The sequence below is a fragment of the Pristiophorus japonicus genome, unplaced genomic scaffold (assembly GCF_044704955.1).
Source record: "Pristiophorus japonicus isolate sPriJap1 unplaced genomic scaffold, sPriJap1.hap1 HAP1_SCAFFOLD_750, whole genome shotgun sequence".
NCBI classification, from domain to species: Eukaryota; Metazoa; Chordata; class Chondrichthyes; family Pristiophoridae; genus Pristiophorus; species Pristiophorus japonicus.
The window spans coordinates 61,470-89,007 of record NW_027254667.1 but is presented as its reverse complement, the minus strand read 5'-3'; the positions used below and the strand labels follow the sequence as shown (position 1 = coordinate 89,007).

Below are 27,538 nucleotides of genomic sequence, written 5' to 3'. Positions count from 1 at the left end.
ACATAGACAGGCTAAGTGAGTGGGCAAAAATTTGTCAGATGGAGTATAATGTTGGAAAGTGTGAGGTCATGCACTTGGGCAGAAAAAAATCAAAGGGCAAGTTATTATTTAAATGGAGAACGATCGCAAAGTGCCGCAGTACAGCGGGACCTGGGGGTACTTGTGCATGAAACACAAAAGGTTAGTGTGCAGGTACAGCAAGTGATCAGGAAGGCCAATGGTATCTTGGCCTTTATTGCAAAGGGGATGGAGTATAAAAGCAGGGAAGTCTTGCTACAGTTATACAGGGTATTGGTGAGGCCACACCTGGAGTACTGCGTGCAGTTTTGGTCTCCATATTTACGAAAGGATATACTTGCTTTGGAGGCAGTTCAGAGAAGGTTCACTCGGTTTATTCCGGGGATGAGGGGGGTTGACTTATGAGGAAAGGTTGAGGAGGTTGGGCCTCTACTCATTGGAATTCAGAAGAAGGAGAGGTGATCTTATCGAAACGTATAAGATTATGAGGGGGCTTGACAAGGTGGATGCAGAGAGGATGTTTCCACTGATGGGGGAGACTAGAACTAGGGGGCATGGTCTTAGAATAAGGGGCCGCCCATTTAAAACTGAGATGAGGAGGAATTTCTTCTCTCAGAGGGTTGTAAATCTGTGGAATTCGCTGCCTCAGAGAGCTGTGGAAGCTGGGACATTGAATACATTTAAGACAGAGATAGACAGTTTCTTAACCGACAAGGGAATAAAGGGGCGGGCAGGGAAGTGGAGCTGAGTCCATGATGGTATTAAATGGCGGAGCAGGCTCGATGGGCCGTATGACCTACTCCTGCTCCTATTTCTTATGTTCTTATGTTTTTATCGTAGAATCTGAAAAGAAAGGGAGAAGAGACACAAAGAGTGGGTAGGGGAGAGGGTGACAGAGAGGAATGAGTGAGAGACTGGGGAAAAAAGGTTACAATGGGAAGGGAGGAGAGAGTGTAAGAGACGGGGAAGTGTAGACAGGGAGTCTGTTGTTTCAGGGTCGGTCTTTGAGCTGTTCAATTTTTATAATTAAAGTCCTTGTTAATTGACAGTGAACTTAAATACTGAGCTAATTTTGAGTAGGTCCCAGTGAGATTTGAACCCACGACCCCAGGTTTACTAGACCAGTGCTCTAACCCCTGAGCTATGGAGCCACCTGTTTTGTGAAAAGACAAGGGGAAGGAGCAGGAAAGGGAGGGGAAGGGAAAAGAGAGAATGGAAGGAGTGAGAGAGAGGGGGAAGGGGAGAGTAAGAGATGGAAGGGGAGAGGGGGGAAGGGGAGAGAGATGGGAAGGCAAGAGAGGGAGGAGGCAAGGGAGAGAGAAAGGAAGGGGAGAGAGAGGGAGAACGGGAGATTCTGAAAAGAAAGGGAAAAGAGAGCGAGAGAGGAAGGAGGGGAGGGAGGGAAGTGGAGAGTGAAAAGGCGAGGGGAAAGGGAGAGAGGGTGGAGAGACTGGGTCAGCGAAAGAGACACAATGAGAGAGTGGATAGCTGAGAGAGAGGGTGAGGCGATGGAGGGGGGAGAGGGGAATGAGTGAGAGCTGGGAAAGCGAGATCGTGGGAAAAAGATGTAGAACAGGTCATGATGGGGAAGAGAGAGACAGGAGTCTGTTGTTCCAGGGTTGGTCTCAGAGCTGTTGAATATTTATAATTAAACCCCTTGTTAATTGACAGTAAATTTAAACAATGAGCTAATTTTGAGTAGGCCCCATTGAGATTTGAACCCACGACCCCTGGTTTACTAGACCAGTGCTCTAACCCCTGACCTATGGAGCCACCTGCCCTGGGCTGTGGGTCATTCCCCAGTTAGTGCTGTGTGTTTGAAGAATAAGGAGGGGTCAGTGAAACGCTCAGATTGTGTCTCATCCCCCAGACTCCTGCCTCCGTCTCTTCAATGTTCGCCTCTCAACATCGATATATCGGGTCTTTCACGTAGTAAAACATCCCAAGGCAACTCAGTCACACTCTGCCCCAATCTCTCTGTCTCTCAGTCTCTCTGTGTCTCTGTGTATCTTTCTCAGTCTCTCTCTCTCTCTCTGTCTTCCTTTCTCACTCTCTCTCTGCCTCAATCTCTCTTTGTCTCTGTGTATTTTTCTCAGTCTCTCTCTCTCTGTCTTTCTTTCTCACTCTCTCTCTGTCTCTCTATCACTTTGTCTCTCTGTCTCTCTCTCTCTCACTCACTCACTCTCGCTCTGTTTCTCTCTCTTTCTCAGTCTCTCTCTCTGTCTCTCAATCACTTTCTCTCTGTCGCTCACTGTCTCTCGAGCTGGAAGGGGTTAGAGGGGGGAAGGGGAAAGTCAGAAGGGAAAGGAGAGAGAGGGAGGGAGGGGAGAGATTGAGGAGTGAGTGGAGAGAGAGGAGCGGAGAGTGGGAAGGGGAGAAAGCGGGGGAAAGGAACAGGGAGAGGGAAGGAGAGAGTGAGGGGGGAAGGCGAGAGAGAGAGAGAGAGAGATGGAGAGAGAGAGGAGCGTGTCAGTAGTTGTTATTACATCGATAGTCCACTAGGTGGGGCTCTATTAGAGGAAGAGAGAGGGAAGGGGAGAGAGAGGTGAAGGAGTGAGAGAGAGGGAAGGGGAGAGTGATGGGAAGGAGTGAGAGAGAGGGAAGGGGAGAGTGAGGGGAAGGAGTGAGAGAGAGGGAAGGGGAGAGTGAGGGGAAGGAGTGAGAGAGAGGGAAGGGGATGGAGTGAGAGAGAGGGAAGGGGAGAGTGAGGGGAAGGAGTGAGAGAGAGACGGGGAAGAGGAGAGACAGAGGGAACACCAACAATAATGTATATTTATATAGCGCCTTTAACGTAGTGAAACGTCCCAAGGTGCTCCACAGGAGGATTATGGGATAAAAATTTGACACCGAGCCACAAAAGTAGAAATTAGCGCAGGTGAAGAGGTCGGTTTTAAGGAGAGTCTTGAAGGAGGAAAGAGAGGTAGAGAGGCGGAGAGGTTTCGGGAGGGAGTTCCAGAGCTTGGGGCCCAGGCAACAGAAGGCACGGCCACTGATGGTGGAGCGATTATAATCAGGGATGGTCATGAGAGCAGATATAGAGGAGTGCAGACATCTCGGGGGGTTGTGGGGCTGGAGATTACAGAGATAGGGAGGGGTGTAGGGGCTGGAGGAGGTTACAGAGATAGGGAGGGGTGTAGGGGCTGGAGATTACAGAGATAGGGAGGGTGTAGGGGCTGGAGGAGGTTACAGAGATAGGGAGGGGTGTAGGAACTGGAGGAGGTTATAGAGATAGGGAGGGTGTAGGGGCTGGAGGAGGATACAGAGATAGGGAGGGGAGTAGGGGCTGGAGGAGGTTACAGAGATAGGGAGGGGTGTAGGGGCTGGAGGAGGTTACAGAGATAGGGAGGGGTGTAGGGGCTGGAGGAGGTTACAGAGATAGGGAGGTGCGAGCGTCATGGAGGGATTTGTAAACAAGGATGAGAATTTTGAAATCGAGGTGTTGCTTAACCGGGAGCCAATGTAGGGCAGAGAGCACAGGGGGTGATGGGTGAGCAGGACTGGGTGTGAGTTAGGACACGGGGGCAGTGAGCACAGGGGGTGATGGGTGAGTGGGACTCGGTGCGAGTTAGGACACGGGGGCAGTGAGCACAGGGGGTGATGGGTGAGTGGGACTTGGTGCGAGTTAGGACACGGGGCAGTGAACACAGGGGGTGATGGGTGAGCGGGACTGGGTGTGAGTTAGGACACGGGGCAGTGAACACAGTGGGTGATGGGTGAGCGGGACTGGGTGCGAGTTAGGACACGGGATCAGCCAAGTTTTGGATCATCTCTGGTTTATATTGGGTAGAATGTGGGAAGAATTGAGAGACAGGGGGAAGGGGAATGAGAGGTGGGGAGCGGAAGGGGGAGAGAGAGAGACAGGAAAGGATAGAGAGTGGGTGTGGCAAGGGAGGGGGGAGACGGGCAAAGAGAGATCGCGGGAAAGGGGGTAAAAGATGCAGAATGGGGGTCGGCAGAGAGAGATTTGGATGGAGAGAAAGTGTAATTGAGACGACAACCTGTTGTTCCAGGGTCGGTATCAGAGCAGTTTAATATTTATAATTAAAGCCCTTGTTAATTGACGGTGAATTTAAATACTGACCTAATTTTGAGTATGCCCCAGTGAGATTTGAACCCACGACCCTGATTTACTAGACCAGTGTTCGAACCCCTGAGCTATGGAACCACTTGTTTTGGGAAACGCAGGGTAAGGAGCAGGAAAGAGAGGGGAAGGGAAAAGAGAGAGTGGAAGGAGTGAGAGAGAGGGGGAAGGGGAAATAGAGGGAGAGGGAAGGGTGGCGATGGAGTGAGTGAGAGAGGATAATGGATGAGAGCGGAAGGGGAGAGTAAGTGATGGAAGGGAAGAAAGGGGAAGGGGAGAGGGGGGAAGGGGAGAGAGATGGGAAGGCAAGAGAGGGAGGAGGCAAGGGAGAGAGAAAGGAAGGGGATAGAGAGGGAGAACGGGAGACTCTGAAAAGAAAGGGAAAAGAGAGCGAGAGAGGAAGGAGGGGAGGGTGGGAGGTGGAGAGTGAAAAGGTGAGGGGAAGGGGAGAGAGGGTGGAGAGACTGGGTTGGCGAAAGAGACAGAGTAAGCGGAGAGAGGGGGTGAGAGAGTGGATAGCGGAGAGAGAGGGTGAGGCGAGGGAGGGGGAAAGGGGGAGAAGGGAATGAGTGAGAGACGGGAAAGCGATAAAAAGGTGTAGAACGGGTCGTGATGAGGAAGGGAGAGTCAGAGACACAAGAAGGAGGAGAGAGGGGGGACCCTGTTGTTGCAGGGACAGTCTTGGAGCTGTTTGATATTTATAATTAAAGCCCTTGTTAATTGACAGTGAATTTAAATACTGAGCTAATTTTGAGTAGGCCCCAGTGAGATTTGAACCCACGACCCCTGGTTTATTAGACCAGTGCTCTAACCCCAGAGCTATGGAACCACCTGCCCTGGGCTGTGGGTCATTCCCCAGTTAGTGCTGTGTGTTTGAAGAATGAGGAGGGGTCAGTGAAACGCTCAGATTGTGTCTCATCCCCCAGACTCCTGCCTCCGTCTCTTCAATATTCGCCTCTCAACATCGATATATCGGGTCTTTCACGTAGTAAAACATCCCAAGGCAACTCAGTCACACTCTGTCCCAATCTCTCAGTCTCTCTCTGTCTCACTGTCTCTGTCTCTTTCTTTCTGTCTCTCACCTTCTCACTCTGTCCCTCGAGGGGAGAGGGTAGAGCGGGGAAAGGGGAGAGAGAGGGAGAAGGGGAGTGAGAGGGGGGATGGGAGAGATTGGGAGGGGGAGAGTCTGATGGGAAAGGGGAGAGCGAGAGCGAGGGAATAAAAGGGAGGATGGAGGGGAGTGGAGACTGTGGAGGGGAGAGAGAAGGTGAGGGAGAGGAGAGAGAGAGGAGGGGAGAAAATGAAAAGGGAGAGGGGAAGGAGTGAGCGAGAGGGGAATGGGAGAGAGAGAGAGGGAAGGCGAGAGCGAGAGAGGGGAGGGGAAAGAGAGGGAAGGGGAGAGAGAGTGGGGGGAAGGTGAAAGAGATGTTGAGAGGAGTGATGGGGAAGGAGTGAGAGAGAGAGGGGAAGGGGAGAGAAAGAGTGGGGAAGGAGAGGGAAAGAGAGGGGAAGGGAAAAGAGAAAGTTGGGAATGTGAAAGAGCGGGAGGGGAAGGGGAGAGAGTGGGAGAAGGGGGAAACCTGAAAAGAAATGGAAAAGAGAGAGAGAGAGAGGAGAGAGGGGAGGGAGGGGACGAAAGAGAGGGAGGAAGGAGAGGGAAGCGGAGAGTGAAAAGCGGAGAGAGGGGGAAGGAGAGACAGTGAGGGGAGAGGGTTAGAGAGGAGAATGAGTGAGTGTAATGTCTGTAAGCTTGTAATGTTTGTAGATCCACACTGTGGATGTGGACATATTGTGTACTGCAACTGCAGAGTTAATAATTAAACTGAACCAGGCAGATTTCCGGAGGCTTCCGAGAGAGGAGCTGTGTGTGCTGTGTTCTGTGAATATATCACAGTGAGAGACGGGGAAAGCGAGATAGTGGGAAAGGGAGAGAGGTAGGAAGGAGTGAGAGAGAGTTGGAAATGGGAGACAGGGAGGAAGAGAGAGTGGAAGGGGAGAGAGAGAGGCGGAGGGGAAAGAGAGGGAGGGGACAGAGAGAGGGGGAAGGAGAGAGATAGAGAGAGAGGAAAGGATGAGAGCGGGGAATAGGAGAGAGCGGAAGGGGAGAGAAAGAGATGGAAGGTGAGAGAGGAAGGGGAGAGAGAGAAGGGAAGAGGAGAGAGGGAGGGGAGAGAGAGAAAGAGAGGGAGGGGACAGAGAGAGGGGGAATGGGAGAATCTGAAAAAAAAGGGAAAAGAGAGAGAGAGGAGGGAGGGGAGGGAAGAGAGGGCAGGGGAGAGTGGGAGATGGAAGAGGGTGAGAGATGGGAATGTGAGAGACGGGAAAAGCGAGAAAGCGGAAAAAAGATGTAAAACATGTCAAGCAGAGAGAGAGAGAATGTTGTGAGGGGAGCCTGTTGTTCCAGGGTCAGTCTCAGAGATGTTTAATATTTATAATTAAAGCCCTTGTTAGTTGACACTGTATTTAAATACTGAATTAATAGTGAGTAGAGCCCAGTGAGATTTGAATCCAGAGTCCCTGGTTTACTAGACCAGTGCTCTAACCCCTGAGCTATGCAACCACCTGTTGTGGGCTGTGGGTCATTCCCCAGTTAGTGCTGTGTGTTTGAAGAATGAGGAGGGGTCAGTGAAACGCTCAGATTGTGTCTCATCCCCCAGACTCCTGCCTCCGTCTCTTCAATATTCGCCTCTCAACATCGATATATCGGGTCTTTCACGTAGTAAAACATCCCAAGGCAACTCAGTCACACTCTGCCTCAATCTCTCTGTCTCTCTCAATCTCTCTGTGTCTCTGTGTATCTTTCTCAGTCTCTCTCTCTCTGTCTTTCTTTCTCACTCTCTCTCTGTCTCTCTATCACTTTGTCTCTCTGTCTCTCTCTCTCTCTCTCTCACTCACTCTCTCTCTGTTTCTCTCTCTTTTTCAGTCTCTCTCTCTGTCTCTCTATCACTTTCTTTCTGTCGCTCACTGTCTCTCGAGCTGGAAGGGGTTAGAGAGGGGGAAGGGGAAAGTCAGAAGGGAAAGGAGAGAGAGAGAGAGAGAGGGAGGGGAGAGATTGAGGAGTGAGTAGAGAGAGAGGAGCGGAGAGTGGGAAGGGGAGAAAGTGGGGCAAAGGAACAGGGAGAGGGAAGGAGTGAGTGAGGGGGGAAGGCGAGAGAGAGAGAGAGAGAGATGGAGAGAGGAGCGTGTCAGTAGTTGTTATTACATCGATAGTCCACTAGGTGGGGGTCTATTAGAGGAAGAGAGAGGGAAGGGGAGAGTGAGGGGAAGGAGTGAGAGAGAGGGAAGGGGAGAGTGAGGGGAAGGAGTGAGAGAGAGGGAAGGGGAGAGTGAGGTGAAGGAGTGAGAGAGAGGGAAGGAGAGAATGAGAGGAAGGAGTGAGAGAGAGGGAAGGGGAGAGTGAGGGGAAGGAGTGAGAGAGAGGGATGGGGAGAGTGAGAGGAAGGAGTGAGAGAGAGGGAAGGGGAGAGTGAGGGGAAGGAGTGAGAGAGAGGGAAGGGGAGAGTGAGAGGAAGGAGTGAGAGAGAGTGAAGAGGTGAGTGAAGGAAAGGAGTGAGAGAGAAGGAAAGGGCGAGTGAGGGGAAGGAGTGAGAGGGAGGGAAGGGAAGAGTGAGGGGAAGGAGTGAGAGAGAGAGAAGCAGAGAGTGGGGGAAGGAGTGAGAGAGAGGGAAGGGGAGAGTGAAGGGAAGGTGTGAGAGAGAAGGAAGGGGAGAGTGAGGGGAAGGAGTGGGAGAGAGGGAAGGGGAGAATGAGAGGAAGGAATGAGAGAGAGGGAAGGGGAGAGTGAGGGGAAGGAGTGAGAGAGAGGGAAGGGGAGAGTGAGGGGAAGGAGTGAGAGAGAGGGAAGGGGAGAGTGAGGGGATGGAGTGAGAGAGAGGGAAGGGGAGAGTGAGGGGAAGGAGTGAGAGAGAGGGAAGGGCAGAGTGAGGGGAAGGAGTGAGAGAGAGGGAAGGGGAGAGTGAGGGGAAGGAATGAGAGAGAGGGAAGGGGAGAGTGAGGGGATGGAGTGAGAGAGAGAGACGTGGAGAGTGAGGGGAAGGAGTGAGAGAGAGGGAAGGGGAGATTGAGGGGAAGGAGTGAGAGAGAGGGAAGGGGTGAGTGAGGGGAAGGAGTGAGAGAGAGACGGGGAAGAGGAGAGACAGAGGGAACACCAACAATAATGTGTATTTATATAGCGCCTTTAACGTAGTGAAACGTCCCAAGGTGCTCCACAGGAGGATTATGGGATAAAAATTTGACACCGAACCACAAAAGTAGAAATTAGCGCAGGTGAAGAGGTCGGTTTTAAGGAATGTCTTGAAGGAGGAAAGAGAGGTCGAGAGGCGGAAATGTTTAGGGAGGGAGTTCCAGAGCTTGGGGCCCAGGCAACAGAAGGCCCGGCCACCGATGGTGGAACGATTATAATCAGGGATGGTCAGGAGGGCAGAATTAGAGTAGTGCAGACATCTCGGGGGGTTGTGGGGCTGGAGGGAATTCCAGAGATAGTGAGGGGTTGTGGGGCTGGAGGAGGTTACAGAGATAGGGAGGGGTGTAGGGGCCATGGAGGGATTTGTAAACAAGGATGAGAATTTTGAAATCGAGGCGTTGCTTAACCGGGAGCCAATGTAGGTCAGTGAGCACAGTGGGTGATGGGTAAGTGGGACTGGGAGCGAGTTAGGACACGGGGGCAGTGAGCACAGGGGGTGATGGGTGAGCGGGACTGGGTGTGAGTTAGGACACGGGGGCAGTGAGCACAGCTGGTGATGGGTGAGCGGGACTCGGTGCGAGTTAGGACACGGGGCAGCGAGCACAGGGGGTGATGGGTGAGCGGGACTGGGTGCGAGTTAGGACACGGGGCAGCGAGCACAGAGGGTGATGGGTGAGTGGGACTCGGTGCGAGTTAGGACACAGGGCAGCGAGCACAGGGGGTGATGGGTGAGTGGGGCTCGGTGCGAGTTAGGACATGGGGCAGTGAGCACAGGGGGTGATGGGTGAGTGGGACTCGGTGCGAGTTAGGACACGGGGCAGCGAGCACAGGGGGTGATGGGTGAGCGGGACTGGGTGCGAGTTAGGACACGGGGCAGCGAGCACAGAGGGTGATGGGTGAGTGGGACTCGGTGCGAGTTAGGACACAGGGCAGCGAGCACAGGGGGTGATGGGTGAGTGGGGCTCGGTGCGAGTTAGGACACGGGGCAGTGAGCACAGGGGGTGATGGGTGAGTGGGACTCGGTGCGAGTTAGGACACGGGGGCAGTGAGCACAGCTGGTGATGGGTGAGTGGGACTCGGTGCGAGTTAGGACACGGGGCAGCGAGCACAGGGGGTGATGGGTGAGTGGGGCTCGGTGCGAGTTAGGACACGGGGCAGTGAGCACAGGGGGTGATGGGTGAGTGGGACTCGGTGCGAGTTAGGACACGGGGCAGCGAGCACAGGGGGTGATGGGTGATGGGACTCGGTGCGAGTTAGGATACGGTGTCAGTGAGCACAGGGGGTGATGGGTGAGTGGGACTCGGTGCGAGTTAGGACACAGGGCAGCGAACACAGGGGGTGATGGGTGAGTGGGGCTCGGTGCGAGTTAGGACACGGGGCAGTGAGCACAGGGGGTGATGGGTGAGTGGGACTCGGTGCGAGTTAGGACACGGGGCAGCGAGCACAGGGGGTGATGGGTGAGTGGGACTCGGTGCGAGTTAGGATACGGTGTCAGTGAGCACAGGGGGTGATGGGTGAGCGGGACTAGGTGTGAGTTAGGACATGGGTCAGTGAGCACAGGGGGTGATGGGTGAGCAGGACTTGGTGCGAGTTAGGACATGGGTCAGTGAGCACAGGGGGTGATGGGTGAGCGGGACTCGGTGCGAGTTAGGACATGGGGCAGCGAGCACAGGGGGTGATGGGTGAGTGGGACTGGGTGCGAGTTAGGACACGGGGCAGTGAGCACAGGGGGTGATGGGTGAGTGGGACTCGGTGCGAGTTAGGACACGGGGCAGCCGAGTTTTGGATCACCTGTAGTTTACGACGGGTAGAATGTGGGAAGGAGTGAGAGAGAGAATCAGTGAATCATAAACATTTACAGCATGGAAGGAGGACATTCCGGCCCATCGTGTCCACACCGGCCGACCAAGAGCTACCCAGCCTAATCCCACTTTCCAGCTCTGGGTCCGTAGCCCTGTAGGATACGGCACTTCAAGTGTACATCCAAGTACTTTTTAAATTTGGTGAGGGTTTCTGCCTCTACCACCCTTTCAGGCCGTGAGTTCCAGACCCCCACCACCCTCTGGGTGAAGACATTTCCCCTCAAATCCCCTCTAAACCTCCCCCCAATTACTTTAAAATCTGTGCCCCCTGGTTATTGACCCCCTCTGCTAAGGGAAATAGGTCCTTCCTATCCACTCTATCCAGGCCCCTCATAATTTTATACACCTCAATTAAATCTCCCCTCAGCCTCCTCTGTTCCCAAGAAAACAACCCCAGCCTATCCAATCTTTCCTCATGGCTAAAGTTTTCCAGTCCCGGCAACATCCTGGTAAATCTCCTCTGCACCCTCTCCAGTGCAATCACATCCTTCCTGTAATGTGGTGACCAGAACTGCACGCAGTACTCCAGCTGTGGCCTAACCAGTGTTGTGTACAGTTCGAGCGTAACCACAGGGCGGGGGTAAGGTATGCATTTACTAAATTTGGTGAATTTACAGAGTGCCCTCCGAGGGTCAAACCGATGTGGCCGTGGGATTCATTATTTGTGGAAAATCCCAACAGGATCATCTTGTGCCCATTGCCGCATCTTGAGCCTAAAACCAGCGAAGGCAGGAACTGGGAAATGTCAGGATATCACAGGAAGGATGTGATTGCACTGGAGAGGGTGCAGAGGAGATTTACCAGGATGTTGGCGGGACTGGAGAATTTTAGCGACGAGGGAAGATTGGATCGGCTGGGGTTGTTTTCTTTGGAACAGAGGAGGCTGAGGGGAGACCTCCATTCCTTCACCCAGAGGGTGGTGGGGGTCTGGAACTCACGGCCTGAAAGGGTGGTAGAGGCAGAAACCCTCACCACATTTAAAAAGTACTTGGATGTGCACTTGAAGTGCCGTAAGCTACAGGGCTACGCACCGAGAGCTGGAAAGTGGGATCAGGCTGGGATCATATCATCATCATCGGCAGTCCCTCGGAATCGAGGAAGACTTGCTTCCACTCTTAACATGAGTCCTGAGGTGACTGAACAGTCCAATACGGGAACCACAGTCCCTGTCACAGGTGGGACAGATAGACGTTGAGGGAAGGGGAGGGTGGGACAGGTTTGCCGCACGCTCCTTCCGCTGCCTGCGCTTGGTTTCTGCACGCTCTCGGCGACGAGACTCGAGGTGCTCAGCGCCCTCCCAGATGCACTTCCTCCACTCCGGGCGGACTGGTCTTTGGCCCAGGGTCTCCCAGGTGTCGGTGGGGATGTTACACTTTATCAGGGAGGCTTTGAGGGGTGTCCCTTGTAACGTTTCCTCTGCCCACCTTTGGATCGCTTGCCGTGAAGGAGTTCCAAGTAGAGCGCTTGCTTTGGGGAGTCATGTGTCTGGGACATGCGGACTATGTGGCCCTGCCCAGCAGACAGCTCTTGGTCGGCTGGTGCGGACACGATGGGCCGAAATGGTCACCTTCCGTGCTGTAAGTTTCTATGAGTCGATGATATATCGGTGTCTCTGAGACTGGATGTGGAAAAGGTGGGATACAGACTGGGGGTGGGAAGTGAAAGTGCTGTGGGCAGATTGTAAAGTGCGGAGTGAGTGGTTCCTGTTGATGGTATCGGCCTGTCGTCAATTGACGGTCAATTCAGTGACAGAAGCCAAAATTGAGTAGGCCCCAGTGAGATTTGAACCCACGACCCCTGGTTTACAAGACCAGTGCTCTAACCCCTGAGTTATGGAGCCACCTGTAGCACCAGCTCCTGTTTGCATCTTACTATTGTTAACAAGGAGGTGGGGCCCGAATAATCATTCTCGGTGATTCATCCCTGAACATTGACAGAATCTTACAGCACACAAGGAGGGCCATTCGGCCCATCGTGTCTGTGCCGGCTCTGTGAGAGAGATTAGTGCTTGGAAGTTGTAAAAGGAGGGAGAGAGGGGAATGAGTGGGAGAGAGAGGGGGAAGGAGTCAGCCAGAGGGGAATGGGATATTTATAATAAACGCCCTTGTTAATTGACGGTGAATTTAAAAACTGAGCTAATTTTGAGTAGGCCCTAGTGAGATTTGAACCCACAACCCCTGGTTTACTAGACCAGTGCTCTAACCCCTGAGCTATGGAACCACCTGCCCTGGGCTGTGGGTCATTCCCCAGTTAGTGCTGTGTGTTTGAAGAATGAGGAGGGGTCAGTGAAACGCTCAGATTGTGTCTCATCCCCCAGACTCCTGCCTCCGTCTCTTCAATATTCGCCTCTCAACATCGATATATCGGGTCTTTCACGTAGTAAAACATCCCAAGGCAACTCAGTCACACTCTGGCTCTGTCTCTCTTTCTCCCTGTGTCTCTGTCTCTCTCTCTTTCTTTCTGTCTCTCACCTTCTCACTCTGTCCCTCGAGGAGGCAGTGGAGAGCGGGGGAAGGGGAGAGAGCGGGGGGATGGGAGAGATGGGACGGGGGAAAGTCTGATGGGAAAGCGGAGAGCGCGAGTAAAGGAATGAAAGGGAGGATGGAGGGGAGTGGAGACTGGGGAGGGGAGGAAGAAGGTGAGGGAGGGGAGAGAGAGAGGAGGGGAGAAAATGAAAAGGGAGAGGGGAAGGAGTGAGTGAAAGGGGAATGGGAGAGAAAGAGAGGGAAGGCGAGAGCGAGAGAGGGGAGGGGGGAGAGAGAGCGGGGGGAAGGTGAAATTGATGTTAAGAGGAGTGATGGGGAAGGAGTGAAAGAGAGAGGGGAAGGAGTGAGAGTGCGAGGAAGGGGAGAAAGAAAGGGGAAGGGGAGAGAGGGAGAAGGGGAGAGAGGGAGAAGGGGAGAATCTAAAAGGAAAGGGAAAAGAGAGAGAGAGAGGAGGGAGGGGAGGAAAGGGAGCGGAGAAGGAGGAGGGAGAGGGAGAGTGGAAAGGCAGAGTCGGAAGGGGAGAGAGTGGGATGGGAAGAGGGTGAGGCGAGGGAGGGGAAAGGGGGAGAGGGGAATGAGTGAGAGACGGGGAAAGCGAGATAGCGGGAAAGTGAGAGAGGAATAAAAAGATGTGGAACGGGTCGTGATTGTTGTGTACACATGTAAACGTCACCAATATGTAAGACTTGCCACTAGGGGGCACACCTGTGGGAGACCCAATGGTCACCTGTACACCCTGGGACAAGCAGGTATATAAGGTGACTCACCATACTGCTTCCCCACCCTGGAGTCTGAATAAAGAGCACAAGGTCACCACAGTTTGAGCTTGCAATACAGTCCTGTGGATTTATTCTGAACATCACTCACTGGCGACGAGTAACGGATCACCAACCTTCACACGGTAATGGCTGCCGTTGGTCTTGTTGAGGGATTTGTTGAGGGTGATGATTTGGGAAGCCTTCGTTGAGCGTCCCGACCGGTACTACGTCGCCAATGAACAGGACGAGGCTGAGAGAGGGCGATCAAGACCAGGGCGATTCTCCTCACCGTATGTGGGTCTCCGATATACGGCCTGCTCAAAAACCTGCTGGCACCGGTCAAACCAGAGGAGAAGACTTACACAGAGCTGTGTGTGCTGGTGTGGGAACGCCTCAAGCCGAAGGTGAGCACCTTAAAGGCCAGGTATCACTTTTACACCCACCGGCGCTCCCAGGGCCAGAAGATTCCTTGCGGGGCAGTACGGTTTTTGCGGGATCTTTGCGGGAAATGTTGCCGAACGGTTTCGTGCTCGGAATCGGTCACGAGGTCATCCTTCGCAAGCTGCTGTCTGCCGGATCCCTGGATAAACGGGTCCTTTTCGGAATGGGAGGCAGTGACTAGTGGAGTACCGCAGGGCTCAGTGTTGGGACCCCAGCTATTTACAATATACATCAATGATTTAGATGCAGGAATTGAGTGCAATATCTCCAAGTTTGCAGATGACACTAAACTGGGTGGCGGTGTGAGCTGTGAGGAGGATGCTAAGAGGCTGCAGGGTGACTTGGACAGGTTAGGTGAGTGGGCAAATGCATGGCAGATGCAGTATAATGTGGATAAATGTGAGGTTATCCACTTTGGGGGCAAAAACAGGAAGGCAGGATATTATCTGAATGGTGACAGATTAGGAAAAGGGGAGGTGCAACGAGACCTGGGTGTCATGGTACATCAGTCATTGAAAGTTGGCATGCAGGTACAGCAGGCGGTGAAGAAAGCAAATGGTATGTTGGCCGACATAGCGAGAGGATTTGAGTATAGGAGCAGGGAGGTCTTACTGCAGTTGTACAGGGCCTTGGTGAGGCCTCACCTGGAATATTGTGTTCAGTTTTGGTCTCCTAATCTGAGGAAGGACGTTCTTGCTATTGAGGGAGTGCAGCGAAGGTTCACCAGACTGATTCCCGGGATGGCAGGACTGACATATGAGGAGAGACTGGATCGACTGGGCCTGTATTCACTGGAGTTTAGAAGGATGAGAGGGGATCTCATAGAAACGTATAAGATTCTGACGGGACGGGACAGGTTCGATGCAGGAAGAATGTTCCCGATGTTGAGGAAGTCCAGAACCAGGGGACACAGTCTAAGGATAAGGGGTAAGCCATTTAGGACCGAGATGAGGAGAAACTTCTTCACTCAGAGAGTTGTTCACCTGTGGAATTCCCTGCCGCAGAGAGTTGTTGAGGTCAGTTCATTGGATATATTGAAGAGGGAGTTAGATATGGCCCTTACGGCTAAAGGAATCAAGGGGTATGGAGAGAAAGCAGGAATGGGGTACTGAGGTGAATGATCAGCCATGATCTTATTGAATGGTGGTGCAGGCTCGAAGGGCTGAATGGCCTACTCCTGCACCTATTTTCTACGTTTCTATGTTTCCCAGATTTTTTTCTCCCTAAAATGTCAGGATATCGCAGGAAGGATGTGATTGCACTGGAGAGGATGCAGAGGAGATTTACCAGGATGTTGGCGGGACTGGAGAATTTTAGCGATGAGGAAAGATTGGATCGGCTGGGGTTGTTTTCTTTGGAACAGAGGAGGCTGAGGGGACACCTCCATTCCTTCACCCAGAGGGTGGTGGGGGTCTGGAACTCACGGCCTGAAAGGGTGGTAGAGGCAGAAACCCTCACCACATTTAAAAGGTACTTGGATGTGCACTTGAAGTGCCGTAAGCTACAGGGCTACGGACCGAGAGGGGGAAAGTGGGATTAGGCTGGGATCATATCATCATCATAGGCAGTCCCTCGGAATCGAGGAAGACTTGCTCCCACTCGAAACATGAGTCCTTAGGTGGCTGAACAGTCCAATACGGGAACCACAGTCCCTGTCACAGGTGGGACAGATAGACGTTGAGGGAAGGGGAGGGTGGGACTGGTTTGCCGCACGCTCCTTCCGCTGCCTGCGCTTGGTTTCTGCACGCTCTCGGCGACGAGACTCGAGGTGCTCAGCGCCCTCCCGGATGCACTTCCTCCATTCCGGGCGGGACTGGTCTTTGGCCAGGGACTCCCAGGTGTCGGTGGGGATGTTGCACTTTATCAGGGAGGCTTTGAGGGGTGTCCCTTGTAACGTTCCCTCTGCCCACCTTTGGCTCGCTTGCCGTGAAGAAGTTCTGAGTAGAGCGCTTGCTTTGGGTGTCTCGTGTCTGGGACATGCGGACTATGTGGCCTGCCCAGCAGATTCCTCTTGGTCGGCTGGTGCGGACACGATGGGCCGAAATGGTCACCTTCCCTGCTGTAAGTTTCTATGAGTCGATGATGTATCGGTGTCTCTGAGACTGGATGTGGAAAAGGTGGGATACAGACTGGGGGGTGGGAAGTGAAAGTGCTGTGGGCAGATTATAAAGTGCGGAGTGAGTGGTTCCTGTTGATGGTCTCGGCCTGTCGCTGATTGACGGTCAATTCAGGAACAGAAGCCAAAATTGAGTAGGCCCCAGTGAGATTTGAACCCACGACCCCTGGTTTACAAGACCAGTGCTCTAACCCCTGAGCTATGGAGCCACCTGTAACACCAGCTCCTGTTTACATCTTACTATTGTTAACAAGGAGGTGGGGCCCGAATAATCATTCTCAGTGATTCATCCCTGAACATTGACAGAATCTTGCAGCACACAAGGAGGGCCATTCGGCCCATCGTGTCGATGTCGGCTCTGTGAGAGAGATTAGTGCTTGGAAGTTGTAAAAGGAGGGAGAGAGGGGAATGAGTGGGAGAGAGAGGGGGAAGGAGTCAGCCAGAGGGGAATGGGATATTTATAATAAACGCCCTTGTTAATTGACGGTGAATTTAAAAACTGAGCTAATTTTGAGTAGGCCCTAGTGAGATTTGAACCCACAACCCCTGGTTTACTAGACCAGTGCTCTAACCCCTGAGCTATGGAACCACCTGCCCTGGGCTGTGGGTCATTCCCCAGTTAGTGCTGTGTGTTTGAAGAATGAGGAGGGGTCAGTGAAACGCTCAGATTGTGTCTCATCCCCCAGACTCCTGCCTCCGTCTCTTCAATATTCGCCTCTCAACATCGATATATCGGGTCTTTCACGTAGTAAAACATCCCAAGGCAACTCAGTCACACTCTGGCTCTGTCTCTCTTTCTCCCTGTGTCTCTGTCTCTCTCTCTTTCTTTCTGTCTCTCACCTTCTCACTCTGTCCCTCGAGGAGGCAGTGGAGAGCGGGGGAAGGGGAGAGAGCGGGGGGATGGGAGAGATGGGACGGGGGAAAGTCTGATGGGAAAGCGGAGAGCGCGAGTAAAGGAATGAAAGGGAGGATGGAGGGGAGTGGAGACTGGGGAGGGGAGGAAGAAGGTGAGGGAGGGGAGAGAGAGAGGAGGGGAGAAAATGAAAAGGGAGAGGGGAAGGAGTGAGTGAAAGGGGAATGGGAGAGAAAGAGAGGGAAGGCGAGAGCGAGAGAGGGGAGGGGGGAGAGAGAGCGGGGGGAAGGTGAAATTGATGTTAAGAGGAGTGATGGGGAAGGAGTGAAAGAGAGAGGGGAAGGAGTGAGAGTGCGAGGAAGGGGAGAAAGAAAGGGGAAGGGGAGAGAGGGAGAAGGGGAGAGAGGGAGAAGGGGAGAATCTAAAAGGAAAGGGAAAAGAGAGAGAGAGAGGAGGGAGGGGAGGAAAGGGAGCGGAGAAGGAGGAGGGAGAGGGAGAGTGGAAAGGCAGAGTCGGAAGGGGAGAGAGTGGGATGGGAAGAGGGTGAGGCGAGGGAGGGGAAAGGGGGAGAGGGGAATGAGTGAGAGACGGGGAAAGCGAGATAGCGGGAAAGTGAGAGAGGAATAAAAAGATGTGGAACGGGTCGTGATTGTTGTGTACACATGTAAACGTCACCAATATGTAAGACTTGCCACTAGGGGGCACACCTGTGGGAGACCCAATGGTCACCTGTACACCCTGGGACAAGCAGGTATATAAGGTGACTCACCATACTGCTTCCCCACCCTGGAGTCTGAATAAAGAGCACAAGGTCACCACAGTTTGAGCTTGCAATACAGTCCTGTGGATTTATTCTGAACATCACTCACTGGCGACGAGTAACGGATCACCAACCTTCACACGGTAATGGCTGCCGTTGGTCTTGTTGAGGGATTTGTTGAGGGTGATGATTTGGGAAGCCTTCGTTGAGCGTCCCGACCGGTACTACGTCGCCAATGAACAGGACGAGGCTGAGAGAGGGCGATCAAGACCAGGGCGATTCTCCTCACCGTATGTGGGTCTCCGATATACGGCCTGCTCAAAAACCTGCTGGCACCGGTCAAACCAGAGGAGAAGACTTACACAGAGCTGTGTGTGCTGGTGTGGGAACGCCTCAAGCCGAAGGAGAGCACCTTAAAGGCCAGGTATCACTTTTACACCCACCGGCGCTCCCAGGGCCAGAAGATTCCTTGCGGGGCAGTACGGTTTTTGCGGGATCTTTGCGGGAAATGTTGCCGAACGGTTTCGTGCTCGGAATCGGTCACGAGGTCATCCTTCGCAAGCTGCTGTCTGCCGGATCCCGGGATAAACGGGTCCTTTTCGGAATGGGAGGCAGTGACTAGTGGGGTACCGCAGGGCTCAGTGCTGGGACCCCAGCTATTTACAATATACATCAATGATTTAGATAAAGGAATTGAGTGTAATATCTCCAAGTTTGCAGATGACACTAAGCTGGGTGGCCAGTGTGAGCTGTGAGGAGAATGCTAAGAGGCTGCAGGGTGACTTGGACAGGTTAGGTGAGTGGGCAAATGCATGGCAGATGCAGTATAATGTGGATAAATGTGAGGTTATCCACTTTGGGGGCAAAAACAGGAAGGCAGAATATTATCTGAATGGTGACTGATTAGGAAAAGGGGAGGTGCAACGAGACCTGGGTGTCATGGTTCATCAGTCATTGAAAGTTGTCATGCAGGTACAGCAGGCGGTGAAGAAGGCAAATGGTATGTTGGCCTTCATAGCGAGGGGATTTGAGTATAGGAGCAGGGAGGTCTTACTGCAATTGTACAGGGCCTTGGTGAGGCCACACCTGGCATATTGTGTTCAGTTTTGGTCTCCTAATCTGAGGAAGGACATTCTTGCTATTGAGGGAGTGCAGCGAAGGTTCACCAGACTGATTCCCAGGATGGCTGGACTGATATATGAGGAGAGACTGGATCAACTGAGCCTTTATACACTGGAGTTTAGAAGGATGAGAGGGGATCTCACAGAAACATATAAGATTCTGGCGGGACGGGACAGGTTAGATGCGGGAAGAATGTTCCCGATGTTGGGGAAGTCCAGAACCAGGGGACACAATCTAAGGATAAGGGCTAGGCCATTTAGGACTGAGATGAGGAGAAATTTCTTCACTCAGAGAGTTGTTAACCTGTGGAATTCCCTGCCGCAGAGAGTTGTTGAGGCCAATTCATTGGATATATTCAAGAGGGAGTTAGTTATGGCCCTTAAGGCTAAAGGGATCAAGGGGTATGGAGAGAAAGCAGGAAAGGGGTACTGAGGTGAATGATCAGCCATGATCTTATTGAATGGTGGTGCAGGCTCGAAGGGCCGAATGGCCTGCTCCTGCACCTATTTTCTCTGTTTCTATGTTTCTATCTGAGCAAGGCCATCACGACAGCCCAGGCCTTCATATCCACGAGCGATAACACGAAACAGATTCGAAGCTCACCGGCAAGTACTGTGCATAAAATAATGTATTCAGCAGGCAGAACGGCACAGGACAGGGCCCACATGACCGCAGAGGCCAGACCTAGGCCTCGAGTGACTCAGAGTCCGCCGTGGGCCGTGAATGCGGATCCATTAGCACCATGTTGGCGCTGCTGGGGTCAGCCATCGAGCCCATCAATGTCGATTCAAGCCCTGTGTGTGCAAGGGCCGTGGAACAATGGGGCACCTCCAGCGAATGTGCAAACGGTCTGTGACTCACCACGTGGCAGAGTCAGGAGAGGACCATCGATCCAGCGAGGGTCACGCTGAACGAGCAGGAGAGGCAACTCAACCTGAGGCTGAAGGGGAAGTACATGGGGTACACACCTTCACCACCAAAAGCCCTCCGATAATGTGAAAAGTTGGACCTAACGGCACTCCAGTCTCCATGGAACTAGACACGGGGGCGGGTCAATCAATAATGAGCCAGAAGGCATTCGAGAGGCTGTGGGGGGGGGCGACAGAGCACAATGACCCAAGCTGATCCCGATTCAGGCAAAGCTGGGCACCTACACCAAGGAACTGAGACCAGTTATTGGTAGTGCGGGCATAAGGGTATCCCATGAGGGAGCGGTGCGCGATTTACCTCTGTGGATTGTTTCAGGTGATGGGCCAATGCTGCTTGGTAGAAGGTGGATGGGGAAGATTCGATGGAACTGGGAAGACCTCTGCGTACCTTCTCCGGCGAACAACCTCTCCCCTTGCTCAAAGGCTGAGCAAGCCCCCCACCTTCAGCTGAACCAGGCGTCGAAGTGCAGATCCATTTGCAGACCCCCGAGGCACAGGCCGCTCGTCGCGACCACCAGGAGGCGAAGATCAACCGAGCAGCGGTTACAGACGGAGGGTACCCAGCACCCAAAGCCGACGACCTCTTGGCGGCGACGGAAGAGGCTCCAGGTCGACCAAGCGGAGCGGGGCTCCGGCCGAAACCATCCGAATGTGTCTTCCCGACGCCAGAGGCGGAAATCCCTGGGGAGGAAGATGGCGGCAGTCGAGAGAAGCGTCCAGACCACGGGTCGAGAGAAACGTCCAGACCACGGGATGTGGCCGCAACGGAACAGAGGCATGTGTTGGCCAGCGAGGAAGGCCACTGGGTTTGGGGCAAAGGTAAAGGGGGGGGCCGCTGAGAAGGCCAGGAACCCACTATGTTCCAATAAGTTGTTTGCACTGTGGAACCCATGTGAGCGTTCTTTCGCGGCCAATGGTGTACTATCATATGGGGTCGGGGGTACGTTAAAACAAGCCAAAGTAGCGGGCAAACAACAACCGGTCGTATATGTATCTGACAAAGTACTTGTAGCAAGTGATGTGTTATCACATTACCGCCTGCTCACGGCGAACCGCCAGACGGGAGTGTTGCAGCTTATCCGTCGCAAAGACGTAATGCTCATCCCATCAGATTGCCCCCCCCCCGCCCTGTGGGACAAACCCTGCAACGTGTTACAAAGAAAGGCAGGGAGGCTACACACAGTCGGTGGTGCGGGAACCTCCGTACTACGTCCCAGGATCCACGGGGGACCACACGGCCTCCCGCTACCACTGAAAGTCTCAGGGCCGTATCGGCCCATCCTGGGCTCTCCAGGCCTTAGGGTCAGCGACAATAGTCCGCAGCGGGCAGCCCAGATCACCAAGCCGAGCACCACACGTGTCGCGGTAGACTCCCTACAGACCCCGGCTGTCCCGGGTTGCTACGCAGTCACCGGACAGAGTCGCTCAGGACCGAGCCTTCCGTCTGCTATCAGCAGAGAATGCACCACGATCGTACGGCCCCCCTCCACACCACATCAGAATAAGTGACGTGGACAATATTCAGGGCCCCCAGATGGGGCCGAGAGCACTGTGTGAGACAAAGAGGGGAATGGAGTGTGTGTGTGTGTGTGTGATGAAAATGGAGTGTTTGGTTGTGAAACCATGTACTGAGCAAACGCAGAAAGCGTTTGGACCAGACCAGACTGCAAACTATCGATAAGCAGGCCACCATTGTGAAAGGACCTGGCCACGTCTGTCCCATCACACCAGGCACTCGGCCGGGCAGCAACGTTCCGACCAACTCACCCAGGCCAGGAATTCAAATCAGGTGATCGACCCGGGGACACAGGGCGTCATATCGCCTCAACTTGCAAATAACTGGTGCATAAGCCTTTGGAGGGGGCGTGGGGGGGAGTGATGTTATGTATGCACCTAAACCTCACCAATATGTCAGACTTGCCACTAGGGGGCACACCTGTGGGAGGCCTAAGGGTCACTTGTGCACCCTGGGACAAGCAGGTACATAAGGTGATCCACCATGCTGCTTCCCCACTCTGGGGTCTCAATAAAGAGACCAAGGTCACAATAGTTTCATAGAAACATAGAAACATAGAAACTAGGTGCAGGAGTAGGCCATTCGGCCCTTCTAGCCTGCACCGCCATTCAATGAGTTCATGGCTGAACATGCAACTTCAGGGCCCCATTCCTGCTTTCTCACCATACCCCTTGATCCCCCTAGTAGTAAGGACTTCATCTAACTCCTTTTTGAATATATTTAGTGAATTGGCCTCAACAACTTTCTGTGGTAGAGAATTCCACAAGTTCACCACTCTCTGGGTGAAGAAATCCCTCCTCATCTCGGTCCTAAATGTCTTCCCCCTTATCCTTACACTGTGTCCCCTGGTTCTGGACTTCCCCAACATTGGGAACATTCTTCCTGCATCTATAACCTGTCTAACCCCGTCAGAATTTTAAACGTTTCTATGAGGTCCCCTCTCATTCTTCTGAACTCCAGTGAATACAAGAGCAGTTTCAGGATCAGTCTCAAAGATGTTTAATATTTATAACTAAATCCCTTATTAATTGACGGTGAATTTAAATACTGATCTAATTTTGAGTAGGCCCCAGTGAGTCAGCTTATGATCCGGTCCCGGATTTATTCTGAACATAACAGTGATGGGGGTGGCAGAGAAAGATTTGGAAGGGGAAGAGAGAGTGTAAGGGAGACAAGGAGAGGAGAGGGGAGCCTGTTGTTCTAGGGTCGGTCTCAGAGCTGGTAATATTTATAATTAAAGCCCTTGTAAATTGACAGTGAATTTAAATCTTGAGTGAGCCCCAGTGAGATTTGAACTTATAACCCCTGGTTTACAAGACCAGTGCTCTAACCCCTGGACCCCTGACCTATGGAGCCACCTACTCTGGGAACGACAGGGGTAAGGAGCAGGAAAGAGAGGGGAAGGGAAAAGAGAGAATGCAAGGAGTGAGAGAGAGGGGAAGGGGATAGAGAGAGGGAAGGGGAGAGAGAGAGGGGAAGGGGAAAGTGAGAGGGAAGGGGAGAGAGAGGGAATGAGTGAGAGAGAGGTGGAAGGAGTGAGAAAGAGGGGGAAGGTGTGAGAGAGAGGGGAAGGGGAGAGAGGGGATGAGGAGAGAAGGAGGAGGTAGGGAGAGAGAAAGGAAGGGGAGAGAGAGGGAGAAGGGGAGAATCTGAAAAGAAAGGAAAGAGAGAGAGGAGGGAGGGGAGGAAAGAGAGGGGAGGGAGAGTGAAATGGCAGAGGTGAAGGGGGGAGAGGGGGAGAGGGAGGGGAGAGAGGGGGACGGAGTGAGAGAGGGGGAAGGAGTGAGAGGAGGGAAGGGAAGAAGGTGGGGCGAGGGAGGGTGAAGGGGGAAGAGGGGAATGAGTGAGAGACGGGGAAAGTGAGATAGCGGGAAAGTGAGAGAGGGGTAACAAGATTAAGAACAGGTCGTGAAGGGGAAGGGAGAGAGAGACTGCAAGGGGAGAGAGAAATAAGGGGAAGGGGAGAGAGGGTGGAAGAGAGAGGGGAAGCGGGTGAGAGAGACAGGAAGGAGTGGGAAAGAGAGCGAGGGGAAGAGAGAGGGGAAGGAGTGAGAAGGAGTGGGGAAGGGGAGAGAGCAGAAGTGTAGTGAGAGAGAGGGGGGAAGGGAAAAGAGAGGGAGGGGAAGGGGAGAGAGAGGGCAACATAAGAAATAGGAGCAGGAGTAGGCCATACGGCCCCTCGAGTCTGCTCCGCCATTTAATACGATCATGGCTGAAACGATCATGGACTCAGCTCCACTTCCCTGTCCGCCCCCTTATCCCCTTATTGGTTAAGGAACTGTCTATCTCTGTCTTAAATTTATTCAATGTCCCGGCTTCCACAGCTCTCTGAGGCAGCGAATTCCACAGATTTACAACCCTCTGAGAGAAGAAATTTCTCCTCATCTCAGTTTTAAATGGGAGGCCCCTTATACTAAGACCATGCCCCCTAGTTCTAGTCTCCCCCATCAGTGGAAACATCCTCTCTGCATCCACCTTGTCAAGCCCCCTCATAACCTGAAACATTTCGATAAGATCACCTCTCATTCTTCTGAATTCCAACGAATATCGGGCCTTTCACGTAGTAAAACATCCCAAGGCAACTCAGTCACACTCTGCCTCAATCTCTCACTCGCCATCTCTCGAGGGGGAAGATGGAGGAGGAAGGAGTGAGAGAATGTCATTAGAGAGGGGGAAGATGGAGGAGGAAGGAGAGAGAGAATGTAATTAGAAAGGGAAGTGGAGAGAGCGGAAAGCCAGAAATAAGATGTAGAACGGGTCATGATGGGGAAGACAGAGAGAGATTTGGAAGGGGAGAGAGAAGCCTATTATTCCAGGGTCAGTCTCAGAGCTGTTTAATATTTATAATTAGAACACTTGTTAATTGACAGCGAATTTAAATACTGAACTAATTTCAAGTAGGCCCCAGTGAGATTTGAACTAACGACCGCTGGTTTACGAGACCAGTGTTCGAACCCCTGAGCTATGGAGACAGGGGAAGGAGCAGGAAAGAGAGGGGAAGGGAAAAGAGAGAGTGGAAGGAGTGAGAGAGAGGGGGAAGGGGAGACAGAGGAGGAAGGGGAGAGAGAGAGGGGGAAGGAGTGAGAGAGAGGGGGAAGGGGAGAGAGAGAGGGAGGGGAGAGAGAGAGGGAGGGAGGGAAGGGGAGAGAGAGGGAGCAGAATGGGAGAGAGAGAGTGTGGAAGGGAGGGAGAGAGGGGAGAGGGGAAAGAGGGGGAGGGGAAGAGAGGGGAGGAGTGAGAGAGGGATGGGGACAGAGAGGGAATGGAGACAGGGAGGAAGAGAGCGGGAAGGGGAAGAGAGGGCGGGAAGGGAGCGGTGTGGCAGGGGAAAGAGGGGGGAAAGGGAAAAAGAGGGGGAAGGAGTGAGAGAGAGAGTGGAAGGGTAGAGAGAGGGGGAAGCGGAGAGAGAGAGTGAAAGGAGTGAGAGAGAGGTAGAAGGAATGAGAGGGAGGGGGAAGGGGAGACATGGAGGAAGAGAAAGAAGGGAAGGGGAGAGAGAGAAGGGGAGAGGAGAGATGGGAACGGGAAAGAGAGGGAGAAGGGGAGAATGTGAAAAGAAAGGGAAACGAGAGAGACGGAGGAGGTCGGGGAGGAGAGAGAGGGGAGGGGAGAGGGAAAGGGAGAGTGAAAAGGCAGAGGGGGAAGGGGAGAGAGGGTGGTCGGGGAATGAGTGAGAGGGGAGAGAGAGGGAAGGAGTGGGGGGTGAATGAAAGTGAGAGAGAAGGGGAGAGAGGGGAAGTGGAGAGCGAGAGAGAGGCAGGAAGGTGAATGTGGGAGGGGAATGGGAGAGCGAGAGTGGAGGAGTGGGAAAGAGACGTGAAGGGGAAAGAGAGCGGGGAATGGGGAGAGAGATACAGGGGCGAGGGGATAGAGAGGGGGGACGGAGAGAGAGAGAGTGAAAGGATGGGGGGAGAGAGGGGAAGGGGAGAGACAGGGGGAAGGAGAGAGGGTGAGCGGGGGAGAGTGGAGTGTGTGAATGATGGGGAAAGTTATATAGCAGGAAAAAGATGTAGAATGGGAAGGGAGAGAGAGATTACTGGAGACAAGAGGAGACGATTGCTGCAGGGTCGGTCTCGGAGCTGTTTAATATTTATGCTTAAAACACTTATTAATTGACATTGAATTTAAATATTGAACTGATTTTGAGTCGGCCCCAGTGAGATTTGAATTCAGAACCCCTGGTTTACAAGACCAGTGCTCTAACCCCTGAGCTATGGAGCCAACTGTTTTGGGAAAAACAGGGGAAGGAGCAGAAAAGAGAGGGGAAGGGAAAAGAGAGAGTGGAAGGAGTGAGATAGAGGGGGAAGGGGAGAGAGTGGAAGGAGTGAGAGAGAGGTGGAGGGGAGAAAGAGGGGAGTCAGGTGAAAGAGAAAGGAAGGGGAGAGAGAGGGAGAAGGGGAGAATCTGAAAAGAAAGGGAAAAGAAAGGGAAAAGAGAGAGGAGAGTGAAAGGGCAGAGGGGAAGGGGAGAGAGTGGGGAGAGACTGGGTCGGGGAAAGAGCGGGCGGGGAAAGAGAGAGAGGGAGCGGAGAGAGAGAGGGAAGATAGAGGAGAAAGGAGAGAGAGGAAGGAGTGGGGAGAGAATGAAAGGAGAGAGGGGGAAGAGAGAGAGGGGGAAGGAGAGAGGGTGAGGTGAGGGAGGGGGAAGGGGGGAGAAGGGAATGAATGACAGATGTGGAAAGTGAGATTGCGGGAAAGGCAGAGGGGGTAAAATGATGTAGAACGGGACATGATGGAGAAGGGAAAGAGAGATTTGGAAGGGGATTGAGAGTGTCAGAGAGACGAGAAGAGGAGAGGGGGAAGGGTGTGAGGGGAGTCTGTTGTTTAGAATTCAGCAGAGGAGGACTAAGGGTTTAATTAGGAGGGGGTAAGTAAAGTATGAGAGTAAGCTTGCAGGGAACATAAAAACTGACTGCAAAAGCTTCTATAGATATGTGAAGAGAAAACAATTAGTGAAGACAAATGTAGGTCCCTTGCAGTCAGAATCAGGTGAATTTATAATGGGGAACAAAGAAATGGCAGACCAATTGAACAAATACTTTGGTTCTGTCTTACATAGGAATATAGAAACACAGAAAATAGGTGCAGGAGTAGGCCATTCAGCCCTTCGAGCCTGCACCACCATTCAATATGATCATGACTGATCATTCCCTCAGTACCCCATTCCTGCTTTCTCTCCATACCCCTTGATCCCTTTAGCCGTAAGGGCCATATCTAACTCCCTCTTGAATATATCCAATGAACTGGAATCAACAACTCTCTGCGGTAGAGAATTCCACAGGTTAACAACTCTCTGAGTGAAGAAGTTTCTCCTCATCTCGGTCCTAAATGGCTTACCCCTTATCCTTAGACTGTGTCCCCTGGTTCTGGACTTCCCCAACATCGGGAACATTCTTCCTGCATCTAACCTGTCCAGACCTGTTAGAATTTTATATGTTTCTATGAGATCCCCTCTCATCCTTCTAAACTCCAGTGAATACATGCCCAGTTGATCCAGTCTCTCCTCATATGACAGTCCGGCCATCCCGGGAATCAGTCTGGTGAACCTTCGCTGCACTCCCTCAATAGCAAGAACGTCCTTCCTCAGATTAGGAGACCAAAACTGAACACAATATTCCAGATGAGGCCTCACCAAGGCCCTGTACAACTGCAGTAAGACCTCCCTGCTCCTATACTCAAATCCTCTCGCTATGAAGGCCAACATACCATTTGCCTTCTTCACCACCTGCTGTACCTGCATGCCAACCTTCAATGACTGATGTATCATGACACCCAGGTCTCGTTGCACCTCCCCTTTTCCTAATCTGCCGCCATTCAGATAATATTCGCCTTCATGTTTTTGCCACCAAAGTGGATAACCTCACATTTATTCACATTATACTGCATCTGCCATGCATTTGCCCACTCACCTAACCTGTCCAAGTCACCCTGCAGCCTCTTAGTGTCCTCCTCACAGCTCACACCGCCACCCAGTTTAGTGTCATCTGCAAACTTGGAGATATTACACTCAATTCCCTCATCCAAATCATTAATGTATATTGTAAATAGCTGGGGTCCCAACACTGAGCCCTGTGGCACTCCACTAGTCACTGCCTCCCATTCTGAAAACGACCCGTTTATCCCGATTCTTTGCTTCCTGTCTGCCAACCAGTTCTCTATCCACGTCAGTACATTACCCCCAATACCATGTGCTTTAATTTTGCACACCAATCTCTTGTGTGGGACCTTGTCAAAAGCCTTTTGAAAGTCCAAATACACCACATCCACTGGTTCTCCCTTGTCCACTCTACTAGTTACATCCTCAAAAAATTCCAGAAGATTTGTCTAGCATGATTTCCCTTTCATAAATCCATGCTGACTTGGACCGATCCTGTCACTGCTTTCCAAATGTGCTGCTTTTTCATGTTTAATAAT

The 27,538-nt window shown here is 52.6% G+C and overlaps 7 non-coding genes across 7 annotated transcripts; all 7 read right to left on the bottom strand.

The window, feature by feature from the left end:
* Positions 1 to 1,096: 1,096 nt before the first annotated feature.
* On the bottom strand, positions 1,097 to 1,169 carry trnat-agu (transfer RNA threonine (anticodon AGU)). The gene has a single exon. It is a non-coding gene; the product is annotated as a tRNA-Thr (tRNA).
* A 3,686-nt stretch (positions 1,170 to 4,855) lies between these two features.
* On the bottom strand, positions 4,856 to 4,928 carry trnai-aau (transfer RNA isoleucine (anticodon AAU)). The gene has a single exon. It is a non-coding gene; the product is annotated as a tRNA-Ile (tRNA).
* A 6,983-nt stretch (positions 4,929 to 11,911) lies between these two features.
* trnat-ugu (transfer RNA threonine (anticodon UGU)) lies at positions 11,912 to 11,984 on the bottom strand. The gene has a single exon. It is a non-coding gene; the product is annotated as a tRNA-Thr (tRNA).
* Positions 11,985 to 12,291: 307 nt separating this feature from the next.
* On the bottom strand, positions 12,292 to 12,364 carry trnat-agu (transfer RNA threonine (anticodon AGU)). The gene has a single exon. It is a non-coding gene; the product is annotated as a tRNA-Thr (tRNA).
* A 3,717-nt stretch (positions 12,365 to 16,081) lies between these two features.
* On the bottom strand, positions 16,082 to 16,154 carry trnat-ugu (transfer RNA threonine (anticodon UGU)). Its single transcript has one exon. It is a non-coding gene; the product is annotated as a tRNA-Thr (tRNA).
* Positions 16,155 to 16,461: 307 nt separating this feature from the next.
* trnat-agu (transfer RNA threonine (anticodon AGU)) lies at positions 16,462 to 16,534 on the bottom strand. Its single transcript has one exon. It is a non-coding gene; the product is annotated as a tRNA-Thr (tRNA).
* Positions 16,535 to 25,273: 8,739 nt separating this feature from the next.
* trnat-ugu (transfer RNA threonine (anticodon UGU)) lies at positions 25,274 to 25,346 on the bottom strand. The gene has a single exon. It is a non-coding gene; the product is annotated as a tRNA-Thr (tRNA).
* Positions 25,347 to 27,538: the final 2,192 nt, after the last annotated feature.